At 45.7% G+C, this 6,151-nt stretch overlaps 1 non-coding gene and 2 pseudogenes across 1 annotated transcript; all 3 read left to right on the top strand.

The window, feature by feature from the left end:
- Window positions 1-2,602: 2,602 nt before the first annotated feature.
- Window positions 2,603-4,532, top strand: LOC132697660 (small subunit ribosomal RNA; annotated as a pseudogene).
- Window positions 4,533-5,098: 566 nt separating this feature from the next.
- LOC132697657 (5.8S ribosomal RNA) lies at window positions 5,099-5,253 on the top strand. The gene has a single exon (XR_009618279.1). It is a non-coding gene; the product is annotated as a 5.8S ribosomal RNA (ribosomal RNA).
- A 512-nt stretch (window positions 5,254-5,765) lies between these two features.
- Window positions 5,766-6,151, top strand: part of LOC132697656 (large subunit ribosomal RNA) — an 8,095-nt pseudogene continuing 7,709 nt past the window's right edge.

Genomic DNA, 6,151 nt, shown 5'->3' with positions numbered 1-6,151 from the left:
AATAGTCAATTGTTTAATTATAACTTTCTTAGTCCTTTCGGGGGATGAAATATTAACAAAAAAAACGGATTATTTTCAAAAAATGTTTTATATTTCCGTTATTTATGATTCTAGGAACTTAAAAACCTATTTATTATATACTTTGGTCTTTTCTCTATTTAATGATACTAAAAGATCTTACACAGGTTCTATAGCTTTTTGTCGGGAATGCTTTATGTTGGAGACTGCATTTTTTTCAAAAATTGTATTAATTATTATTTATATTTAAATGGTGAGAGCTGAAGAGGACTTTATAATTTTTATTCATAGATCTCATTGACCTCCATCTTTAAAAAAAAATCAATCCCTTCGAAGTAATGCAGGTATTTAAAAAAAATAAAAATGTGAATTTTTGAAGAGTATCACGATATCCATGAAAATTATAATTTGAGATTATTAATTAATGATGGGGAGGGCGGGGGACAGACGTTATGGTATTTGCGAATAGACCACATTGACCTCTAACTCTGATAAAAATTTCAATTTTCTGGGAGAAACATAGATATTTTTAAAAATTAAAAATCTTAAATTTTTGAAGGGAAACATGATAAATACGAAAATATAAAATGCAAATTATAACCGAAAATGGGGGGTTACGAGGGGGACGTTGTAGTATCTACGAATAGACCTCATTAGTGTGTATCTTTTGTAAAAATTTCAACTTTCTCGGATTCATATAGTTTGAGAAATAACCTTAAAATCTTATTTTAAATGGAAAAATTGACTTAAAAATTAATGATCAATTTTTAACGTTTTATATCTTATTTACTTATTATTTTAAAAAATCGAAATTTACATGTTAAGTACCTTGGTTCTTCCTCTATCCAACGATACCAAAAACATTCCCACAAGTTACACCGTTTGCCGTCGAAAGCGATTTATGCATAAGGCTGTAAATTTCTAAACAATAATTAATATTAATTAAACGGTGGGGGGTGAGGGGAGTTTTATAGTATTTGTGAATAGACCCCATTGACCTCCATCCTTGATAAAAATTTCAAACTTCTCGGAGCAACGTAAGTATTTTAAAAAATTAAAAATCTAAATTTCTAAAGAAAATTATGACAAACATTGAAAGAATAAATCGAAAATATTAACTAAAAATGGGGGGTGGGGGGGGGGATTTTATAGTGGCTGCGAATAGACTTTATTAACCTTCAACTTCAAAAAAAATTTCAATCCTCTCGGAGTTACGTAAGTATTAAAAAAAAAAAATAGAATTGTTAATATTGTGAAAAGAATGTTTCTAATTCAGAAGCAGGCTATGAGATCTATTTGAATGCTTTACTGTGATTGGTCCGATGATTATACGTGTAATTTTCCTAATCTTTGATCCTATTGGTCCGTGCATGTCGTGGGAGGCTCCTTTCATTATAGATATTCCTTGGAATGACGTCATGAATGATAACGGTATCGAAGGCGGTTATGGGGGTTTTGAGGTGCGCTGAAGACGATGCAATTATTTAAAATTGTGTCCGACGTTTCGTTTTAATAGAAAGGCATCTTCAGAGCACTAATTTGTAATAATTGTAATTTGAAGGTGGTTCCGGGGATTTTAAGGTGCGCTGAAGACGATGCAATGATTTAAAATTGTGTCCGACGTTTCGTTTTCGCAGGAAACCATCTTAAGAGCACTAATTCGTAATAATAGGAATTTGAAGGTGGTTCCGGGGGTTTTGAGGTTCGCTGAAGACGATGCAATGATTTTAAATTTTGTCCGACGTTTCGTTTTCGCAGGAAGCCATCTTCAGGGCACTAATTCGTAATAATTGGAATTTGAAGGTGGTTCCCGGGGTTTTGAGGTTCGCTGAAGACGATGCAATGATTTAGAATTGTGTCCGACGTTTCGTTTTAATAGGAAGCCCTCTTCAGGCGGTCCGTATACAGAGGCGATCTGTATATGGAGGCGGTCTGTGTATGGAGGCGGTCCGTATATGGAGGCGGTCTGTATATGGAGGCGGTCCGTATATGGAGGCGGTCCGTATACCGAGGCGATCTGTATATGGAGGCGATCTGTATATGGAGGCGGTCTGTATATGTAGGCGGTCTGTATATGGAGGCGGTTTGTATATGTAGGCGGTCTGTATATGGAGGCGGTCTGTATATGGAGGCGGTCCGTATATGGAGGCGGTCTGTATATGGAGGGGGTCTATATACGGAGGCGGTCTGTATATGTAGGCGGTCTGTATATGGAGGCGGTCTATATATGGAGGCGGTTCGTATACGGAGGCGGTCTGTATATGGAGGCGGTCCGTATATGGAGGCGGTCTGTATATGGAGGCGGTCCGTATATGGAGGCGGTCTGTATATGGAGGGGGTCTATATACGGAGGCGGTCTGTATATGTAGGCGGTCCGTATATGGAGGCGGTCTGTATATGGAGGCGGTCCGTACACAGAGGCGATCTGTATATGGAGGCGGTCTGTATATGGAGGCGGTCCGTATATGGAGGCGGTCCGTATACGAACGCGGTCTGTATTTAGAGACGGTCCGTATATAATGGCGGTCCGTATATAAAGGCGTTCTGTATATGGAGGCGATCCCTATACGGAAGCGTATAGCAAGGCGATCCATATACGAAGGCGGTCTATATATATGGAGCCGGTCCGCATACAAAGGCGATCCGTATACGCGAATTCGAGGTGAAACCGCGAAAGGCTCATTAAATCAGTTATGGTTCCTTAGATCGTACCCACAATTACTTGGATAACTGTGGTAATTCTAGAGCTAATACATGCAAACAGAGGTCCGACCGGAGACGGAAGGAGTGCTTTTATTAGATCAAAACCAATCGGTGGCGGGTTCGCGCCCGACATCGTTCAACTTGGTGACTCTGAATAACTTTACGCTGATCGCACGGTCTCGCACCGGCGACGCATCTTTCAAATGTCTGCCTTATCAACTGTCGATGGTAGGTTCTGCGCCTACCATGGTCGTAACGGGTAACGGGGAATCAGGGTTCGATTCCGGAGAGGGAGCCTGAGAAACGGCTACCATATCCAAGGAGGGCAGCAGGCGCGCAAATTACCCACTCCCGGCACGGGGAGGTAGTGACGAAAAATAACGATACGGGACTCATCCGAGGCCCCGTAATCGGAATGAGTACACTCTAAACCCTTTAACGAGGATCAATTGGAGGGCAAGTCTGGTGCCAGCAGCCGCGGTAATTCCAGCTCCAATAGCGTATATTAAAGTTGTTGCGGTTAAAAAGCTCGTAGTCGAATTTGTGTCTCGCGCCGCCGGTTCATCGTCCGCGGTGTTAACTGGCGTGCCGCGAGACGTCCTGCCGGTGGACTTAGCCCGTTCACGCGGGCGGTCCAACTCAATCCTGCCGCGGTGCTCTTCATTGAGTGTCGAGGTGGGCCGGCACGTTTACTTTGAACAAATTAGAGTGCTTAAAGCAGGCTAAAACTTCGCCTGAATACTGTGTGCATGGAATAATGGAATAGGACCTCGGTTCTATTTTGTTGGTTTTCGGAACCCCGAGGTAATGATTAATAGGAACGGATGGGGGCATTCGTATTGCGACGTTAGAGGTGAAATTCTTGGATCGTCGCAAGACGGACAGAAGCGAAAGCATTTGCCAAAAACGTTTTCATTGATCAAGAACGAAAGTTAGAGGTTCGAAGGCGATCAGATACCGCCCTAGTTCTAACTGTAAACTATGCCAGCTAGCGATCCGCCGACGTTCCTCCGATGACTCGGCGGGCAGCTTCCGGGAAACCAAAGCTTTTGGGTTCCGGGGGAAGTATGGTTGCAAAGCTGAAACTTAAAGGAATTGACGGAAGGGCACCACCAGGAGTGGAGCCTGCGGCTTAATTTGACTCAACACGGGAAACCTCACCAGGCCCGGACACCGGAAGGATTGACAGATTGAGAGCTCTTTCTTGATTCGGTGGGTGGTGGTGCATGGCCGTTCTTAGTTGGTGGAGCGATTTGTCTGGTTAATTCCGATAACGAACGAGACTCTAGCCTGCTAACTAGGCGTATTTAGACATCTCAAAGGCCGGCCGGCTCGGGGTTCGCCCCGTTGTCGCGCGCGGTTTTTACTGTCTGCGTACAAACAATTCTTCTTAGAGGGACAGGCGGCTTCTAGCCGCACGAGATTGAGCAATAACAGGTCTGTGATGCCCTTAGATGTTCTGGGCCGCACGCGCGCTACACTGAAGGAATCAGCGTGTCCTCCCTGGCCGAGAGGCCCGGGTAACCCGCTGAACCTCCTTCGTGCTAGGGATTGGGGCTTGCAATTGTTCCCCATGAACGAGGAATTCCCAGTAAGCGCGAGTCATAAGCTCGCGTTGATTACGTCCCTGCCCTTTGTACACACCGCCCGTCGCTACTACCGATTGAATGATTTAGTGAGGTCTTCGGACCGATACGCCGATGGCGTTTCGGCGTCGTCGATGTGTCCGGGAAGTTGACCAAACTTGATCATTTAGAGGAAGTAAAAGTCGTAACAAGGTTTCCGTAGGTGAACCTGCGGAAGGATCATTAAAGTGATAATAAAAATTACACAGTTTGTCTTTATTTAGTCGAACGAATTTTTGTCGCTGACGCTCGGTCGAAAATATCTCGCGTCGATCTTTAAGTCGGCCGCGATTAAATTCGACGACTACGACGACCACTCGACCACCGTAAAAAAGGGGAGAGAGGAGTAGGAGTAGGAGGAGCGCCGACAAAATTCCGGGTACCTAGACGGAACTCGAAGCGCGAAACCTAGTTTCGCGCTCGCCGTCGACAAGGTGTCAAACGATATTCGCCCGGAGCACCGAAAAGTACTTACACCCACCCGCGACCCGCGAGGAGGTGTGTATATAAACTTTAAACCGGCGCGGGTCGTCCGAACGCGAACGCGCGCGCGCCTACCGTCTGAATAATAAAGAACAAAGGGCGCGCGGCGAAGTGTTCCGTCGGATAGACCGGCCCGAAATCGAACTTTTTTTTTTTTTTTACGTCGAAAGGTATATACCTCGCCTTCCGTAAAAAAAATGTATGTGTCGATAACAACGCCGACGACTCTTTTTCGGAGACGAAAAGCGTTAAACCGATCGAAAAAAGATTACCCTAAACGGTGGATCACTTGGCTCGTGGGTCGATGAAGAACGCAGCTAATTGCGCGTCAACTTGTGAACTGCAGGACACATGAACATCGACATTTCGAACGCACATTGCGGTCCTCGGATTCTGTTCCCGGACCACTCCTGGCTGAGGGTCGTATCCAATTTAAAGACTGCTCGGTTTTTTCGCCCGCGAGGCGCGAGAAACGTCGGAGCGAGTTGGACGTGTAGCGCGGGAAGGAGTGAGGAGCAACAGCACGTTCGCGCTTAGCGCGCGATCTCTCTCCTACCCGGTCTCGCGACGTTTTAAAACGCGAAAGCGAAACTCCGGCCGCGTTCTAAGGAACGCGACCGAGTTTGCGAACGACGTCGATTTTCGACGCACCGGTTCGTCGCGTCGCGCTCGCTTAAAAGCGCGAGAGACGAGCGTAATTAAAACCGCCCGCGTATGTCGCAGGTCCGCGCAAAATTGACGATCGTCGTGTCCGTTATTTTCTCGATAAGAAGAAAAGGTGTCCGACGTCTGATCGTTTGCGGCCGCGTAACGAGTGGTGGATATAGCGGTTTTAAATATAAACGCTGAACCGTTTCGAAATTCACGTCTACGTTTTATATATATATTTATATATATATATATATATATATATATATATATAATGATTTTATCGATCGACCTCAGAGCAGGTGAGACTACCCGCCGAATTTAAGCATATTAATAAGCGGAGGAAAAGAAACTAATTAGGATTCCCTCAGTAGCTGCGAGCGAACAGGGAAGAGCCCAGCACCGAATCCCGCGGCCGATACCGGGCGCCGGGAAATGTGGTGTTAGGGAGGTTCCGTTATCCCGAGATCGTCCGGCGCGTCCAAGTCCTTCTTGAACGGGGCCACAGCCCATAGAGGGTGCCAGGCCCGTAGCGACCGCCGTCGATCGCGGGAGGGATCTCCTCAGAGTCGGGTTGCTTGAGAGTGCAGCCCTAAGCGGGTGGTAAACTCCATCTAAGGCTAAATATGACCACGAGACCGATAGCGAACAAGTACCGTGAGGGAAAGTTGAAA

This window comes from Cylas formicarius, unplaced genomic scaffold (genome assembly GCF_029955315.1).
Source record: "Cylas formicarius isolate icCylForm1 unplaced genomic scaffold, icCylForm1.1 PGA_scaffold_27__1_contigs__length_107038, whole genome shotgun sequence".
NCBI classification, from domain to species: domain Eukaryota; kingdom Metazoa; phylum Arthropoda; class Insecta; order Coleoptera; family Brentidae; genus Cylas; species Cylas formicarius.
This window is presented reverse-complemented; position numbering and strand designations above follow the sequence as displayed.